Source organism: Parasteatoda tepidariorum, chromosome 1 (genome assembly GCF_043381705.1).
Source record: "Parasteatoda tepidariorum isolate YZ-2023 chromosome 1, CAS_Ptep_4.0, whole genome shotgun sequence".
NCBI classification, from domain to species: domain Eukaryota; kingdom Metazoa; phylum Arthropoda; class Arachnida; order Araneae; family Theridiidae; genus Parasteatoda; species Parasteatoda tepidariorum.
This window is the reverse complement of record NC_092204.1, coordinates 7,908,734-7,928,564: the sequence shown is the minus strand read 5'-3', so window position 1 is coordinate 7,928,564 and position 19,831 is coordinate 7,908,734. Positions and strand designations below refer to the sequence as shown.

Here is a 19,831-nt window from a genome sequence, read left to right as displayed (position 1 = left end):
AACAACAACAACTAAAACAAATAACAACAACTACTAATAACAATAACTAAATAAACAACAACTAAATTCCATTCGTTTAGCATTGCGTCATATGTTGTTCCTACTAAATCGAAGTAGTTGTGTTTTTTTCATATTATACCCAATTCAAATTTTTATAAAATAAAAAAATGAAAACGAGTACATAATTATTTAAAGCTATTTTTTTGCATATAGTTATTTTTGTATGAACGAATTTCAAAATTGTGTACAAAAATTTTTCGATTCACTTTAAAAGTTTTCGGATTAATTTTCATATCCTGCCTATGTACGCGTTTCAAGACGTCTCAAAATACTTTTCTTTCTTCAGCATTCTTATTTATATTGAAATCAGCGTCAAGACAGTCATTATACGTTAATAATAAAAAGAATATAAAAGTACTTTAAATTATTATTATGTAAATACATTAAAAATGCCTGCTAGTGAAAGTAGAAAGAAAAACAGCAGTGGTCGCCATAGTAACGCACGCAATGACGACGTATGCGCACTGTTTACTATTACTCTTGAAAACAGTTGAAAAGTGTGTGGACGCCATCAAATCCAAGGCAAGACCCATTTTGCCAATGGGCAAAAAAAAAAAAAAAAAAAAAAAAAAAAAAAATTATTAGGCTAAATATGATTCGCCAGCCTCACAGCATTGAACAGAAGAATCAGATCGTTGTTAATTTTTATTAACAAACGTTTGTTAAAGATTACTTTGAAAAATTTTTTTATCATGAATCTGAGCCCGTTGAAGCTCATTTTCTCTCTTAAAAGTAAATAAATAAATAAATAAATAAATAAAATTAAAAAAAAATAGCAAGTTTAAAAAATTCATTTGTCTCCTTGGCGATTGTGGTTTGCGTGGCAGATCACGATACTGTAAAAATATCCTTACTCTCTGCGAAAAATATTATGAAAGCAACTATGTTATTAACTATAAAATTTGTTCTAGTTAGTGCTCACGTTTCTGTTACTAACGATCCAGTCTATCGATCAAGCGCTTTTATTAGTTCTTTTTAGAAAAATAAGACTTTTTGCATTGTATTCGTGTGTTCTAAAAGGTTCGTATGTTATGAATACCTTCACGTGTTTACAATTATTTGTATAGATCGTTATTAATATTAAAAACATGGGGAAAAAATGACCACCTGTTCTTCATCGGAATTCCTAAGTCAATAACCAACATTCCGACGATGTCAATAAAACAGTTATTGACTTAAATTTGGAAGTTTATGACGTGTTTTGTCTGTAAACCTTGATCTTGACAAGGTTATTGATTTAAAAAGGGATGTCGCGAGCTATCGTGGAATATTTTTGAAAACATGTGCAATTATTGCGCGTGATGTACTTTTTTTTTCCAGTAATTTCTCTTTCGTTTAATTTCGTGATTTACGGTTTCAAGAATAATTGTGCAGTTAAGTTGTTAACTAATATTTAATTAAAATTTAATTTTCATTAATTGTGTGTGTGTTTTTTTTTTTACTTATTTTTAAACAGGCTGTGATTTGTAAATTTATGAATGTTTGCAACGATCATTTAGTTTTTTTTTTATAACGTCAAAATATAGGTCGGTAATAAATTTTAATTAGTAGCTCAAAATATAATTATAGTTGTCATGAAAGGATTGAAAGTTTTATTTTTATCTAGCTCAAAACTCGAATTAAAATTTCAGCACCCTAACTAATCAATCAGTTGTTGAAATTTCTTTGGATAATAAATTTCTTTTATCCATTACGTAGCGATAAATTCTACTCGTAGAAGTCAAAAAACGATTGTTTGTATTGTCATAAGACGTAGAACTTCATATAATATCAGAGTACTCTAGTCAGTCGGAACGTAGACGGATTTATAATTGACTATAAATTATATTTGACAATAAATTCTACTTAAAGCTGTCGTTAGGAAGCGAGTAAAATTTAAAATAGTTACGGTATTCAGTAAAAATTTAGACGCCTTAGCTAGTCGGAAATTCGATTTCAAGATTCCATCCTGAAAGACACGTTAGCGATTTAATAAAAAGGTAGTAAGAATACTTTTTATACATTATATAAATATATTTTTAATATTTTTTTCTGATATTAAAGCAATTAGTAAGTTATTTAAACAGTTCTGCCATGTGAAAGGATTTCCAAAGAATAGATTACGATCGAAACAAAACTTTCCAACGTCGAATGATGTCATTGACTGTTTCCTGCGTAAACGAATTTAGTCACGGGAATTGGTTTTAAATGACTTAAGGACAATGTTCAGGATTTACAGCTATAAAATGTTGATCGAATTTCTCAGTCTTTAGCCTTGAACTAAAACCAAGAATTTTTTTTTTTTAAAGAAAGAAATCGAAAGTTGATAGAAATGGTTCGTATAAAACGCCATCGAGTTCATGAACTAATACACAGGTAGCAGCGAACCGTCAATTTTACGTCAAAAATACGTATATTTTACTTTGAAAGTTTTATTAAGCAATCGTAAAATTTACGTAAAACTGAAACGTCGAATTGTAGTAAAAAAATGGTTATCCAAAAAACTTAAAATTTACGTAACATTTTACGTACAGTGTCTGGCAAAATTATTCGACGCATTATAAGAATAAACGTAAAATGTTAATTATCAGGTGATATTATGCAACATTGTTTTTACGCGGCTAAAACCGGTTTATATTTGTTAATGTTCGTGTATCAGTTACATTGGAATACGTTAAAAATAAATACAAATGGGAAGTATATAAAAAATATCCTGAATAAAAACCCATTACATGTATGTTTAACTATAAAAGTATTGCCTATAAACTCGTGCAATTCATGTAATTATTAAAAAACTCCAGTGCGTCTAATAACTTGATCTAATTATTATAATATAATGCTTGAAATAATAAATATTCTATATTTATATAATATATCGTCTAATTTATCCTATAGTCAAATTTATATTATATATGGTCTGATTAACCAATAAATACACGACCGCAAACAAGTACAAACCGGTTTCAGTCGCGTAAAGTAATAATACACCTGATAATTAAGATTTTACATAGAATCTTATAGTGCCTCTAATAATTTGGCCAGGCACGTAAGCAAATTCGTTTCTTTTACGAATATTTTGCCAACCACTCTTTGCTAGGTAAGAGTGAGTACGTCATCTTTACGTCAACAATACGTCAAGATTTATGTAAGTTGAAACGTCGAATTATGTTATACAAAAAAAAGGGGGAAATTTGCGTAAATAAATTCGAACCAAAATTTAAATGGTAAATTTTTGCTTCNTTAAAATTTAAGTACAATCCGTGGCCAAATTATTAGACGCATTATAAGATTAAACCTAAAATGTTAATTATCAGGTGATACTATACAACATTATTGTTTTTACGCGGCTAAAACCGGTTTATATTTGTTAATGTTCGTGTATCAGTTACATTGCAATACGTTAAAAATAAATACAAATGGGAAGAATATAAAAAGTATCCTGAATAAAAACCCATTACATGTATGTTTAACTATAAAAGTATTTCCTATAAACTCGTGCAATTCATGTAATTATTAAAAAATTCCATTGCGTCTAATAACTTGATCTAATTATTATAATATAATGCTTGAAATAATAAATATTCTATATTTGTATAATATATCGTCTAATTTATCCTATAGTCAAATTTATATTATACATCGTCTGGTTAACCAATAAATACACGAACGCAAAGAAGTGCAAACCGGTTTCAGTCGCGTAAAGTAATAATACACCTGATAATTAAGATTTTACATTGAATCTTATAGTGCCTCCAATAATTTGGCCAGGCACTGTAAGCAAATTCCGGTCTTTTACGAATATTTTGCCAACCACTTTTTACTAGGTAAGAGTGAGTACGTCATCTTTACGTCAACAATACGTCAAGATTTATGTAAGTTGAAACGTCGAATTATGTTATACAAAAAAAAAAGGGGAAAGTTGCGTAAATGAATTCGAACCAAAATTTAAATGGTAAATTTTTGCTTCGTCAATAATACGTGAAATACGCAGAATCATGTTTACTAAATTTAAATTGTAAATATTCATTCGTTAATCTTTCGTAAAATATACGAAAGCAATATCTTACCGAAGGATACTTGGTAGAATCCATTCCATTACGTTAAATACACCTAAATCTCAATGGTAGTATCATTTACGTAATATGGTTTGCGTATAAAGCGTATTGGCTTTGCCTATTTCCCAAAAATTTACGTTTAATTTACGTATCGTGCTAAGTGCGTTAATAAAATACAGGGTATGTATTAGTGTTTCTGTGGTTATAATGTGGCATAATTCATATTTATTATTATAAATATTCATTTTTAAAAAAAAAAACAAAGCTAAGAGCAGCGATTGTGCAGGGGATAGAGCGTTTGCCTTCCAAGCAGGTGAACCGGGGTTCGATCCCGGCGATGGCTGGTCGATACGAATTCCGCATCCGGCTTGTACCGACCACTGTGCTGACGTGAAATATCCTCAGTGGTAGACGGATCATGGGTTAAAAGTCCCCTTGCCGTCAGTCTAACCGTGGGAGGTTCTCGTGGTCTCCCTCTCCCTGTAACGCAAATGCGGGTTAGCTCCATCGAAAAAGTCCTCCACGAAGGCAAATTTATCCCAATACTCGATCCAGGAGTTTCCTTGTCTTCTGAATCGGGTTCAAAATTACAAGGCTACGGAGTTATGCATTGGTTAGTCGTATACCCATAAAATTGGGTTGGCTGTTCAACTAAAAAAAAAAAATAAATAAAAAAAAGCTGAGGAATACAAGATTAAAGAGGGTTATAAAAATGAAAGGAAAAAAAATAGCCTTAATATAATAATAAAAAAATTCCTTTTTTTTATGAGGTAGCTGAAAAATACCTCGTTTTAAATCAAGTTTATTTTGGATAGCTTATTGTCCACGATTCAGGAAATAGCAGCATATGCAGCAACTATTATGATGACGTAATTAACTCCCTCCTTTTCGTATTCACCTCTATAAATAAACACCTTTAAAATAAATGAAAACACAACCCTTCTGGGTACGCCGTCATTTACTTATGATTAATGTTTCGATTTAATAATTCAAAATCAAGTTAAGATTCTGATTAAGATTCACGTGTGACTTCCTAGTTCGAACCGAATCAGGTGGATGCCTATCAAGAAGTGATTTATTAAAAGCAGTTTTACGTTTATTAATGTTGTTTAGACTTGTTTACACTTCCTTAAAATACACCTATTTTTTGATCTAGACCAGGAGTTTCCAACTTAAATGTGGCCGGGGGCCGCAATTAAAAACACCAGTCAAATGGCGGGCCGCAACCGTATCAAAATTTTATATAGGACTCTTTTATGTTTGAAGGAACATTAAGTATTACTGTCATATTTTAATCAAAGTTTTTTTTTTAATATAAAAAAGAAAAATAACAAGCATTACAAATAATGCTTGTTACGTATCATTTTGAATCTTATCTGAATCAAGAACTTGGTGACAAGATTTCTTTTTTCTTTTAAGTTTAATTCTGTGATAAATTAAAATTTTTTTCGACTTATTAGGAAGTATAGAAACCAAAAAAAAAAAGGAAAAAAAAAAAGAAAGTCTCGAGCATCTGAAATTATTTTTTTTTCTTTCTTTTCCGCAAATGCGATATTCAATTCAAGGAATTTAAATAAAACATGATATTCATTCCCTATTTTATGCGTTTTAAAATTTACAAATGTAAATAATTTCGTCCAAAATGAGTTGTTTCAAAAAGTTAAATGGGAGAATTTCTTCGAGAAAATTTCTGATGCACACATGCTAAATTATATTCACAAAATACAAAAGAATGAAATAATAAAAAGAGCAACATACACGATTATTTTTGTATTTGAATAAATATTTTCCTGGATGCAAAACCTGAGAAAAATTTTTTTTGCACCGTTGGTATGCTAAATTTCACAGAAATGAAGAAATTAGGTTTTTTTTAAAATGAAAGAAAACTATTTTAAACTTTTTTAGATTTTTTACGAAAAAAAACGACAACCAATATTTGTGGGCCATAAAAAAAGACTACGCGGGCCGCCAGTTGGTGACCACTTATCTAGAATAATATGGATCACAAATGCACTAGTATCATTCGTTTTTTTTGTTTGTTTTTTTTTTATTGTGCCGCAGTGGACTGATTGTTAAGACACGGTTCCCAGCAGATCACTGAAGTCAAGCATAACTGGCTGCGGTCAGTGTGCGGGTGGGTGACCACTTGGATCAGTCTGCGTAGGAACCGAGGGTGTGCGGTATTGGTCCTCGTTAAACTGTGCTACCGTAAAGTGCTCGACTTCGCGAGTAGGTCGTCGGGCTACCGAAGCGGGGGTGCCATCCCCAATGCAGAGGATCAAAATTGTGATGGCATGTCTTCGGATCATCCTCAGGGATGTTTCCCAGACCGTCGCCAATAGCCCATTGTGCAGCTCTAGTGCGACGTAAATGAACTACAAACAATCGTTTTTTTTTTTTTTTTACTATTTCTTAATGGTCAAAAAGTAAGAGTTTTTTTAAAAAATATGGACTAAATCATTAAGACGATTCCATTGCACATGCAAGGCGTGAAATTAATTATTAAACAAAAGAAAAGATTTTGTAAATATAGGTATCTATGCCTGAAATATCTTTAACATTTGATAAAAATTATTTATTCATATTCATATTCATTCATTTCTTAACATCACATTCATTCATTCATTTCTATTCATGAAATTACAATTTTAATTCATCTTTATCTGAGTTTTTACTCATAGATTGCTCTTAAAAGTTTTTATTTTCTTCTTTTTTTAAGAGGTATTTTATGGGTCCATTTTTCTATTTTGCGATGTTACATAGTGCGTAGTGTTTTTAAAAGGTGCTTGTTTTCGATTTTCGTTTTTTAAAATCCCTTAAAGGTGCTTTTTTAATCGTTTTTTTTTTAAAGAGTGTTTAATTTTCCCTTTTTGAAAATGAGATTTCCGAAAAGGGAATGTCGATTTTCGCCACATATTATGTAAAAACGTGCTTTTCGCATTGAATAAGGTGCGTTTCAACGTTTTCACAATTCATTCAACCGCAATCTATTTCGGTGTACCGTCGATAGTTAGCACATGAAAGCGCAAATCTTTTTACATGTTTGATTAAATTCTTACGAGTCCGCATATGTGTCTACTAAGCTGTGTTCGGTGAGATTATTGCATTCTCATATGCAACTCTGCTGCATTTTGCATGATATTCTCAGTTTCAGGCTTCATTTTCTACCCTCTGATATTGAACCAAAAATCTCTTGATCTTTTTATGGTGGCTAATATAATCAAGAAAAGAGTTCTTTTTTCTGAAACTAGTTGATTATGATCGTGTAAAGTCTTTGAAAATTATTTCGTATTTTGTTAATGTATATAGTACTTAAAAATATTCTTTGAGTGCTTAAAAAGTACTTAAAAGGTGCTTATTTTTTGTTGAAAGATTTGGCTACGCACCCTGTGTTACGATAAATGCAGGATAATGCAGGGTTTTATTTAATTATTACTAAAAAAAATATATAAATTTTTATAATTTAATTTTTCAAATTTATACTTTTAAAACGCAAATATTAAAGTTGGTGTCTGGTTTTTTAAGGAAAGCAGTCTGATAATAAAATAACTTTTTATAGTCAACAATACTCATCGTTCGTGGAATGAGTTCAAGTTGCACCGTATTAAAATTTTTAAATTTTTTTTTTTATTTTTGATAATTTATAACATAATAATTATCTACTTCCAAGTACTCAAGAAAATTTATTTATGTTTTCAGAACCAAAAAAAAAAAAAAAAAAAAAAAAAAAAAAAAAAAAAAAAAAAAAAAATCTGAAAAAGGAAATTTAACTCGCTTGGCGAGTGACAATTTTGGTTATTCGTCAATCAATGGAGCCATTTCTAAACGATTCTCCAAGCCCGTATGTGACCTTCGATCTAAATTTCGCTTTCCTCTTCTCTAGAAAATTGTCTTTAAAATTCATGTTCTATTGATTTTTTATTGTTTGCATGACTTCTCTAATTTCCTGTTACTTATTCGGTCCTCGATTTGAATTTTAGAACGATAAACTGAAGAGAACGAATAAAACATCTGTTCCCGACAGTGTTGTCAGAATTTAAGATTAAAAAGTTGCGAATGGGAGCTCCAAAAGTAGCGGATTCGAACATTTTGTAGCCCCCTAAAATACGTTATATATAATATATATATTATATATAATACCAGGGCTACATCCCTGTTATCAATGTTGTATTCAGCTTTAATAATGCAGTCGTCAGGCTTAATACTTTATCAAATGGTTTATTTAAATAAACCATTTGATAAACCATTGACCATTTAAATAAACCATTTGAGGTATGCTAATGGTTATAACAGTTCACATCCCCACTCCACAAGGGAGGGGGTGTGGGCAAACTCCGGATGGTTCCGGCAGATGTTTATTGGAACACGTTAATCAGCAAGAGACATGCGAAAACCTTCGGTCTCGCATTAAATACTTACAAAGATTGATGTAATTAGGTTCCAGTCATACATTACTTTGTAACTCTACGCATTATGGAAAATCATTTAATGCTTCCTAATATGGAAGTGAAAGAGGGACAAGATTCTAAAAATAACTCCTCCTTTGAAATAAATCTAATTATAATTCAATGGTATGTTTTCAGCCTTGAATTCCCAAAATAGAATATCTCTACGCTTACTCTTTAACAAAGACATTTCATGAAACCGAAAGAGTTTTAATTCTTTTATTAATACAAAAGTATTCATAATTTTTGTATATTTATATATTTTGTATATTTATATTAAGTTAAATTTCAATACAGAGCGTTAAAAATTTCATCAAATTACAATTTCCCTTTTAACTCAGATTATAGGTCACGTGATTTTTCCAGAAGATAAACGATTAATAATTGTTGGAGTTGAAGATTTTTTTCCCCCATCATATTCGCCGTGCATTCTTTTACATACATATCTTTGCGATTTCACGAGTCTACGATTTGTANGAGTGGAATTAAATCTACAGTGAAACACTGTAGACAGCAGTTAATTTGATGTATTATGCCTTACTCTCAGCTTCAGGACATAATATGATGAAAATACAGTATACCTGCCTTACTCTAAATTCAGGACAGTGTAACTGAAAAAAGTTAAAGTTGAGTCGGGTTACGCCTTACTCTCAATTCAGGTCGTAACATGGTACAGTGTACTTGCCCTACTCTCGATTCGGGACAGAGCAACTGTTAAGCAGCAGTGAGTTTCGAGTCGCGACTTACTCTCGGCTTCAGCCAACGACCCTACGCTCACTACTGGACCCTGGATGCACAACCTTCCCTTGGGATGGTTGGATCTCGAATGAGACATGCGAAAACCTTCGGTCTCGTATTAAATACTTACAGAGATTGATGTAATTAGGTTCCAGTCGTACATACCTTTGTAACTCTACGCATTATGGAAAATCATTTAATGCTTCCAAATATGGAAGTGAAAGAGGGCCAAGATTCTAAAAATAACTCCTCCTTTGAAATATAAATCTAATTATAATTCAATGGTATGTTTTCAGCCTTGAATTCCCAAAATAGAATATCTCTACGCTTACTCTTCAACAAAGACATTTCATGAAACCGAAAGAGTCTTAATTCTCGTTTTTTTTTTTTTAGTTATTTAAGTAAAATTTCAATACGGAGCGTTAAAAATTTCATCAAATTACAATTTCCTTTTTAACTCAGATTATAGGTCACGTGATTTTTCCAGAAGATAAACGATTAATAATGGTTGGAGTTAAAGATTTTTTCCCCATCATACTCGCCGTGCATTCTTTTCCATACATATCTTTGCGATTTCACGAGTCTACGATTTGAAACGTAGATATGGAAAGATTCTAGACGCCGCGCAGCAAAACAAATCAAGAATCCAAAACTAAAGCGGATGCGTTTTCAACAACAAGAAATAAAAACGTCCTTTTAAAAAAAAAGATAAAGAAACTACAGACTTTTCAGAATCATTTTATTATGGGAATGGAAAAAAAAATATATATTTCTGAAGCGCGTTTTTAAGATTTGGAGCGTTCGAAAAATAATGAGTAGCCCAATCTGCTCTAGAATATTATCTTTAAATTCTTGTTCTATTGATTTTTTTATTGTTTGCATGACTTCTCTAATTTCCTGTGACGTATTCGGTCCTCGATTCGAATTTTCGTACGATAAACTCAAGAGAACGAATAAAAACATCTGGCTATTGCGTGAAAGTCACCCAAAATTAAAACAAGAAAAAAAAGGAAAAAAAGAAGCTATTATTACAACCAAAAAGGCTTAAAGTAGGAACGTATATCGATCACTTCTCTAATATCAACGTTTTGATCAACCTTCATTCTTCTTATATGTTCATATCCAGGTGTTCAATTTGAATTAATATGTTCTAGTGTGGAATGCGTTTATTTAAGAGCGTTTATAACTTCCTCATATTGAACAGATGTCACGGACGTTTCAAGTTGCTGTTCCGATAATTAAATTAAATGTGGTTTTAGTCTACATCCATTGTTGCTTTATTATGGCGTTTACTTTAAATCAATCGTTAGAATATTTTTAGCTGATGATGATGATAAAAAGATAAATGAGTTAATAAGTCTGTGCTGTGTTTTTTATTAAAGACCCAAAATAATAAAACTCCTAATAAACATCGATCGAAGAACGTAAAATCGAAAACGAACATCAACAGTTGGAAGGTACGTTGACTTTTGAGAATTGTAACTCATAATATTTCTCGTAATATTGATCTTTAAAAAGCGTAAAAGCATTTCAATATTAATACTAAATCTGAAATAGCATTCACTTTTTTAATGATATCAAAATTCACATTAAGAGACTTCTATTCGCGCCATCTTGGATTTTAGGTCTAATTCTTTGATTTTTCGTTTTCGTGATGTTCTTTTGTACTTATCAAACTTTTCATATGATTTAATATTTTTCAAAAAAGTGGAATGATATTCATTTTTTTTAACGATATCATACTTCACATTAAGTTCGAAATGGTATTCATTTTTATTTTGTAATTATAATTCTCTTTTATTTATCAGTATTATTTATTTATTTATTTTTACACTATAGTACTGGTGATATGTTTAGCATCTCAGTGTAATCATATTTTGTTCCTTTGAAGCAGTAACGAAAATGGATAAAATAAATTGATTCTACTCCAATTTTATTCCATTTTAAAAAAAAAAAAATTATTAACATGTTAGAAATTATTAAACTGAGTGAAATCTACGCTAAAATTAACACCCCGCAGTAGACTGATCGTTAAGACACGGTTCCCAGTAGAACACCGAAGTCAAGCATCACTGGCTGCGGTCAGTGTGCGGGTGGGTGACCACTTGGATCAGTCTACGAAGGGACCGAGGGAGTGTGGTATGGGTCCTCGTTAAACTGTTCTACCGTAAAGTACTCGACTTCGCGTGCAGGTCGTCGGGCTACCGCAGCGGGGTGCTTCTCCTCTGCAGAGGTTCAAAATTGTGATGGCATGTCTTCGGATCATCCTCAGGGATGTTTCCCAAACCGTCGCCAATAGCCCATTGTACATCTCTAGTGCGACGTAAGTAAATTACAACAACAACAGCTAAAATTAACTGCTATCCTCCACTTGCTAATGACTTTCCTTGACTACATCATATTATCTAGCAGATGTGTGACCCATGGGATTTTTCTGAATTTATTGATGTAGCGCAATGTGTTATATATAGCCTTATGTATAGATTATGTAATGTAGGCAATAACCTCTTTATTATTAGAAATTACACAAATGCTTGTAATTAAAAGCTGAAAATAAGCCGATCAGCAGAAAAAATTTCAATCTGTTTTCCTTTACTACAATTTTTTTTAATAAACGGTACTAAAAATACAATAAAAGGTTTCATGTCATAAATAACACGTTTCTCTGATTTCATAGTGGTCGATAGCTTTTTTAGTTTCTTTTATTTGTTTTTTGAGGTTTAAATGCGATGCAACGGAGGCAATCCATCGTTAAGACAGTTGGCGAATTTTTTTTTTTTTTTTTTTGTTGCAATTAATGAACTTTACAATATGTTGGCCTTAACAACTCTTGTACTAGTCACTATCTTGCTGAAATAGTTATTTGCAATACCTGCTACATATATATACCTAGTGCTGGACGATACATTGTGAAATGTCGTTGATTTTTAAACATCGTGATAATAATATTTTGAAATTTTTCTCATCATTTTTCGTAACCATTGTGTTTAACGATCAAATACATGATAACTAGCTATGCGGCTAATATCACGATTATGATCAACAATAAATCGACGATATTATCGGAGTATTAATGGTTAAATAAAATTATCGAATACGATGCTATCGTGTGTGTTCATGAATTTAAACTGGGTAGCGAGAAATTTAACCAATGTTAGAAAAATTGGAAAAATATTCGTTAATTTGGAAAAGTATTGAGATGTGTACATTATCGATATTTCCTCACGGTGTATCGTGATAGCAAATATCCGATATCACCCAGAACATCTAAGTTCGAGTGCATTTGAAAAGAATGCAAAAAAATTTATAGTATTCTTGCATTCGCGTTTTTCTAAAAAAAAAAATTACAATATCTCTAGATGGTTTTTCATTTCGGTGAATTAAAAAAAAATCACGTAACGACTACTGACACGTTTTATACAAAATTATTGCAATTTAAAATACAATAGTTTCACTAATGCTCATAGTGCCATAATAATCTAATTTACAGTTCTTTTGGGGTGAAACTGATTCACATTTGCATTGAGGAAAACTACGGAAACCTCTCATGGTTAGTTCACCAGATTAGGGATTCGAGCCCGTGATCTGCTTAACACTAGCGTTATAATTTACATCAGCACTGCGATTAGTGCTAGCCGAAAGCAGCATACGAATTAACTATAGATTTATTTGAAGGGCAACGTTTGCTGCCATAAAGTAATGCAGTATTAAATTAATTAATTCTAGTTTTAAGGGAAAGAAGCTTTGATTTCAGTTGATTTTTCTCAATCCAAAATAACATTATTCGTCATTGTTATCTTGTAATTAATTACTGTATTTGAAATCATTAACCTACTAAATGAATATTATTTTTAAAAAATAAAGTCGTTCTGATTACTTTAAATTAAAATTTTTTTTCTTTCTAAAGTGTCGTATTTTCTGATAATTATCCTTACATAATTATCAGAAGTATATTATGTTAGGAATGTATGTTAGGGATATGTATGTTAGGGATTTTGTTATTTTTTAATGACTCACGCTATTGTTGACGCGATACACGTGATAACGTACAGCTCACATTGTGTTATTATATTTTATGACTTTTGCTTAAAAATATATTGCTCTCGTTATTTTATTTATTTCATTTTTAATGGTTTTTTGTTACATCACTCATTAGGAAATATTGCAATATTTTGTTTTATAGTGACTTTTACTATTTCGCGCAATTTTCTATTGTACAGCGGCTAGCAAGCACATTATGTTTTGACTTAGTCATCATAAAAATTAACTTTATGCTTATGAAATCTTATGGAGTTGCAACTTAATTTACAATGCATATGTTATAGGCAAAATAGGAAAATCAGCATTGTATACAATGTCAAAAATCTACAAGCAATGTATGAATTGATTAAACATTTCACGAATTGCCTTGCATTATATGCAAAGCTAATAACCGGCTAAGTATAAAATATGATTATTTCATGCTTTTAATTAGTAAGAGAATGGTTCTTTAGTATTAGATAAAAGTAACTTCTCAGTGACTTTGGGGATAGAATTCTCGCTTCCCAGTGACCGGGTTCAAATCCCAGCAATGTCTGGTCACTACGAATGCCGCACCCGGCTCGCACCGACCACAGCGCTGACGTAAAAATATCCTGAGTGGTAGACGAATCATGGGATGGATCATCTCCATAGCACAGTTCCACGTGCTATGGAGAGGAGATGCGCAACTAACGTCGTTAGCAAGGGAATCGGCATTCATATAAATAGAACGGATTAATCTTTCTTGGGATTATTTATTTTATTTTATAATCATCGTTGAACAGTCGACCCAATTTTGGGTTTACGATCAATAATGTTCAACTCCTTGTAATTTTGTTCCAAATCCAGAAGACAAGGGAACTCCTGGATCAGCACCCCCAGAGGTATTGATTTGTTATGGGAACATGGAGGACTTTGCGACTCGACAGATTAAACGTGCATCAATCACCATTTACTACACGGGCAGTCTTCGGCAAGCGGGAATCGAACCCACGACCTCTTGGACATGGGCGCAGCCGCTAGGATTATTTGTTTAAAGAAAATGTTATTTTTCTTTTGTCGTCAGATTAACAATTTTCTCTTAAAGAAAGAAAAAGAAAGAAAGCTAAGAAAATTCGTTGTTTCCATCTCCTTGATTTACATTTGCCAAATTATATCATACTTTGAATGAAGAGAATTTGTCATTGTATTCATAGTTAAAGTTTATGTGAAATAAATCCCATATTCCATCTTTTGCTTAAGAACGCCATGCGTGCATTTCGTACATTGCCGGTAACAAAATGTCTAATATCTTTACATTTTTGTCGAAAAGTAGTAATTGCATAACAATATCACGTCACTGAGTATTCATGCGTGCGACTACGTGCCATGTTTAATCGCTTGCGTAATTGTCTAATCGTTGATCAATTTTATGGATTAGTTTTCATTCTTTGAATCGTGGTGTTTCTAATATGGTTTTACACGAATTTTGCAGAATGTACTTAAAATTTTCTCCTCGATTTTATGCTTCCATTTAATTTTTCTCGAAACTATTTCGCGACTTATGTTATCTTTTTTTACGCCATAAACCTTTGAAATATCTTCTATGAATTTTAAAAAAGCAAAATGTATCTAATTTACCATTTTATAATTAAAAAAAAAAAGAAAAGCATTTCCGGAACAGCCTATTGTAGGCCAGGGGTCGCAATTTCGTTCCTAGCTCATCATTGTGCTCAGTATTGCGCACCAGCTGCCTAAAAAAGTTAGCACTCATCGATTTGAAACTGGTTTGGCTTCAAGTCGACCTTGGGAATCGAACCCTAGTTCTTCACAACGAAAGTGCTCAAACCATTTACCCGTCGCAAAGATGTAATTGTTTAACGGAAAATAGATATTTTTCTGATAAAATTTAGTATAAAAAAACTTTCTAATATATTAAAAAAAGAACAACGCTTTTAGTTTTAAGCCTTTAATTATTAATAATAATTAAATCATTAACGTGATGCTAACAGATAATCGTAATTCCTAGAGATGATAAAAGAAAACACCGTTAAAAAAGTTTATGGCAAGAATACGCAACAATTATTTACAAGATATTGTTACAAGAATAAATTATTTATAAGATTATTTACAAGAATGCGCAATAATATCAGAAAATTGGAAGGGATGATAAGTAAGCACTGCTGGTAAATACCGATAAATAAGACATTTATAAATTATTTACATCTAAACCATTTACTTTTATCCTGATGACAGTTAAAAGATTTTTGTGTTAATTAAGGATCCTATCGTAAAATTTTTTTATCAATGCAGTCTGTTCATACTGGATCAACAACAGTGAGAAATGGTTTTATATCATTATTAAACGGTTTTATATGTTTTAGATAAAGTTATAATAAAATTAGTATTTGCAATTACAGTCTAACACCGCTATAGTAAACTCTCGGATATAATGAACGAAATGTTCGCTCCTGTGCCTTGCTACACACGTATAATGTTATTTTTTGTAAATATAGTGAACCAAAAAAAGAGAGGATTAGGAACTTTTTTCTGTCTTCGACTGATTTTCTTCATTTTTTTGTAATAAGTTTGAAATTTCTACTTTAAAATAAATACATATGCAGATTTTTAAAACCATCTATAGCATGTAATGTAGCAACAAGTATTTTTTCTCGTTTGCTTCATTATTGAATTGGTTCAGCATTCAAAGACAAATTCTTCCAGTATCTAGACAAATGCTTCAAGTCAAAGCCGATAAATTTGCTAAGCGATTTGGTGAGACAAATTTTATGTGCTCTAATGGCTGGTTAGACAGGTTTAAAAACAGGAATAACATAAATTCATCAGCTAAGGATTACTAATTTTTTTTGTACGCAAGACGAAGAGTAACAAAAAATACAAGTGTTAACACATTTTTTGTTACTACGTATTATTTTTCAGTCATTTTTGTATTTTATTTTATTGGTCATTTATTTAAATAATGTGTAATAAAAGGGGGGGGGGAGTTTGGAACCATTAGTTAAAATTGTTTGCGGAACGGATATAGTGAAGTCCCGGTTATAGTGAACCGAAATTTCGGTCGATTAAAGGTTCACTATAGCGGGGTTTGACTGTATCACGTTTAAAAACACTCGAAAAAAAATCAATTGAACGACTCATCCGTCCATGACAGATCCTTATCGCCAAATCGTTTGTGAAATATAAACACTCTTTAAATTCTTTGCCATTAATCATTTATCGTCTGAAGCATCACGTTTGCGAATCGAAAAATTGAAAATTTTATCAGTCCTTCTCTGTAACTATCCTTTTAAAAGATGTTAAATTTATTCAAATAACCAATTAAGTTACAAAATAAAGGAGTAAACTGTACTTAAAAACACGGGNCTCTAATGGCTGGTTAGACAGGTTTAAAAAGAGGAATAGCATAAATTCATCAGTTAAAGATTACAAATTTTTTTTTTGTACTCAAGACGAAGAGTAATGAAAAATATAAGTGTTAACACATCTTTTGTTACTACGTATTATTTTTCAGTCATTTCTGTATTTTATTTTATTGTTCATTTATTTAAATAATGTGTAACAAAAGGGCAGAGTTTGGAACCATTAGTTAAAATTGTTTGCGGAACGGATTTTGTGAAGTCCCGGTTATAGTGAACCGAAATTTCGGTCGATTGAAGGTTCGCTATAGCGGGGTTTGACTGTATCACGTTTAAAAACACTCGAAAAAAAATCAATTGAACGACTCATCCGTCCATGACAGATCCTTATCGCCAAATCGTTTGTGAAATATAAACACTCTTTAAATTCTTTGCCATTAATCATTTATCGTCTGAAGCATCACGTTTGCGAATCGAAAAATTGAAAATTTTATCAGTCCTTCTCTGTAACTATCCTTTTCAAAGATGTTAAATTTATTCAAATAACCAATTAAGTTACAAAATAAAGGAGTAAACTGTACTTAAAAACACGGGTCATAAAACGTGGCTTTAACTGAGTTTTATTTTGTTGGCGCGTGGCCCAAATCATCGCAGCTGAGATGTCATCAACAGGTTTTATTGGGTCGCAAATAAATTCATTTTGTCAACAAAGGTAGGCGCCGTATCTCTCTCTATAACAGCTGAAATATTTTAGACAGAATTAATAATCGTTTGCTGTTGCCGGTTGGTACTTGGAAAAACATATCTATCTTCGGGAAGGTTTGTGTTCTGGAACAGTGTTTTAAGTTTTTTAAAAGATGAATAACCTTGTGCTTTAAGTAGAAAAGAAAACATTCATGTATCTGCTACTGAAGATACGCAAATAGACTTTATTTATTTTTGTTCCAATTGTGCAGGGCTCATCAGTCAAGTTTTTTTTATTATTTATTTTTATTTGTGGCTAATGAGCATTCTTTGCAAGGACACGCATTCAAGGACAAGGTCATGAGTTTCCAATCCAGGGTATGTTGTTTTTTCTATCTCTATATAACTTAACCATGGAGTTGGAGGAAATTTCCCAAGAATCGGAAAAATCTGTGCCACTCCAGATAGTTAAAAGTTATATTCTATTGATTAAATGACGGACGAAAAGAGGTTTATGAGCTTATGAAAATAATTCGGCAAATATTTATAATTAGAATATAAGCAAAAATATTAATTAGCTCATTACTGGGACAATTTTTTTAAATTTTCACGAATTTAATTTATCAGATTTGAACGTTTTCGACTATATGTTTTATCGATTTATTGAAGAAGAAATAAATTCCGAAGTCAAATTTATTAAGTTCATTTAAATTAATTAGAAAAAAAAAATTATTCGAAAGATGGCAAATGAATTCGATGTATCATTTACACTAATTTCCTAGCGCCAAAATGTTCTTTAAACAATATTTTTGTAATAAAATATTTATATGAGTAGCAGCGTGTGATATTTAGGTCTTTTCTTATAATGGTTTTTGCACAGTTTCGATAATTTATTGATACGTATTTAATTTACAATCGGCGTTGAAACAGTCAACCCAATTCCGAATTTACGACTATCAATGCTGAACCTCGTAGCTTTGTAATTTTAAACCCAATCCAGAAGACAAGGGAACGCCTGGATCAAGCATTTGGACATACTAGGAGGACTTTTTGATGGAACTAAATCGCATTTGCATTATGATGAGAGGAAAACTGCGAAAATCTCCCTCGGTTAGCCCGACGGCTAGTGTATTCTAACCCATGATCCGTCTACCACTGAGGATATTTTATGTCAGCACTGTGGCCGGTGCGTGCCGGGAGTAGAATTCCAATCGACCAGCCGACACTGTGATCGAATCTGAGTCACCTCTTTGGGAGGCGAGTGCTCTATACCCTGAGCTCCCGCGACTCTGATATATATTTTGTACAGTTTTTTTAAACATTTATATTAAAGGGTTCATCTACCGACCCGCCACAAGCCTGTAAAAAAGACCCATCTTCTAATTCGCGTTGTTTTTGATGTATTCTAACTGAACAGAAAAATCATAAGATCCGGAAATCTTCTGTTATCATCAGCTTAGATATAATAAGAGTTATATTGGGGGTTTACCTGTAAATTATTTATTCATCTCTAATTATTCTGATTTATCTTGATTAAAGAGATATTTAAGGCACTTGTTAAAACTATCTACAACTACTTTTTTCCCCCACCATTAATTGTTTATTTTTAACTTAGTTTATCATTTCAGCTATTTTGTCATATTTTTTATTAAATGGAAAATTAACAATCGCGGCAATCTTATTCAAATTTAAAAAACATATGACTAAAAGTGTTGAATAATTATATATTATATTATATTATATTATTTATTAATCTGAATCAAATCAGATCAATCGTGAGAAGCTGAAATTTAAAGTTTGGAAGTTATAATAATTTTATTAATAAATAGCCTTTCACAATAAATTTAAAATCAAATATCATCAATAGCACCACGAATTGGATGTCAGTCTGACAATTTACTTTTAATAACCTCAGATCTGCACTAAAGTATGTTTGTATAGTTTGATGAAGAAAAAAATGGAAACAAGTGAAATTCTGATAGACTATTTACTTATGGCTATTTTTATGAATTGCATAACAGTTACTTTTTAAATTTCTGACGAAGCTGGACGAGTGATTTCTTTACTGAGAAAAGAAAATTCTAATTTCTAAATCCGACATGGCAATGGCACTTGGTGTAACATAAAAACTTGATACCAAATACCTCTTTCTTCTTTTTTATTAGAGGTTGTACTTTATACAAGCATGTACTTAATACATTTAAAAGCACCAGAGACGTCAGCGTGCCACGAGCATTCTGCTGTCAGCAACCTCTTTCTCTAACTACAGGCTTCCGCAGTGGATTGATCGCTAAGATACGGTTCCCAGTAGAACAAAGAAGTCAAGCATCACTGGATGCGGTCAGTGTATGGGTGGGTGACCGCTTTGATCAACCTACAAGAGAACCGAGGGAGTGCGGTATCGGTCCTCGATAAACTGTTCTACCGTGAAGTGCCCGACTTCACGCGCAGGTCATTGGGCTACCAAAGCGGAGGAGCCATCCCTCTGCAGAGG

The 19,831-nt window shown here is 31.8% G+C and overlaps 1 protein-coding gene across 8 annotated transcripts in view; it reads left to right on the top strand.

The window, feature by feature from the left end:
• The window catches only part of LOC107447362 (sodium-dependent transporter bedraggled), a 113,053-nt gene that overhangs the window by 57,625 nt on the left and 35,597 nt on the right, over window positions 1-19,831 (top strand). The window contains exon 1 of one of the 8 annotated variants that reach the window (XM_071185023.1): window positions 10,465-10,734. The exons of 6 other annotated variants lie outside the window; for them this stretch is intronic. The gene's annotated coding sequence lies outside the window, so the exon portion shown is untranslated. Of the gene's footprint in view, window positions 1-10,464; window positions 10,735-17,229; window positions 17,716-19,831 lie in introns of those variants that run through there. One more of the 8 variants, XM_043041207.2, reaches the window with a different exon arrangement.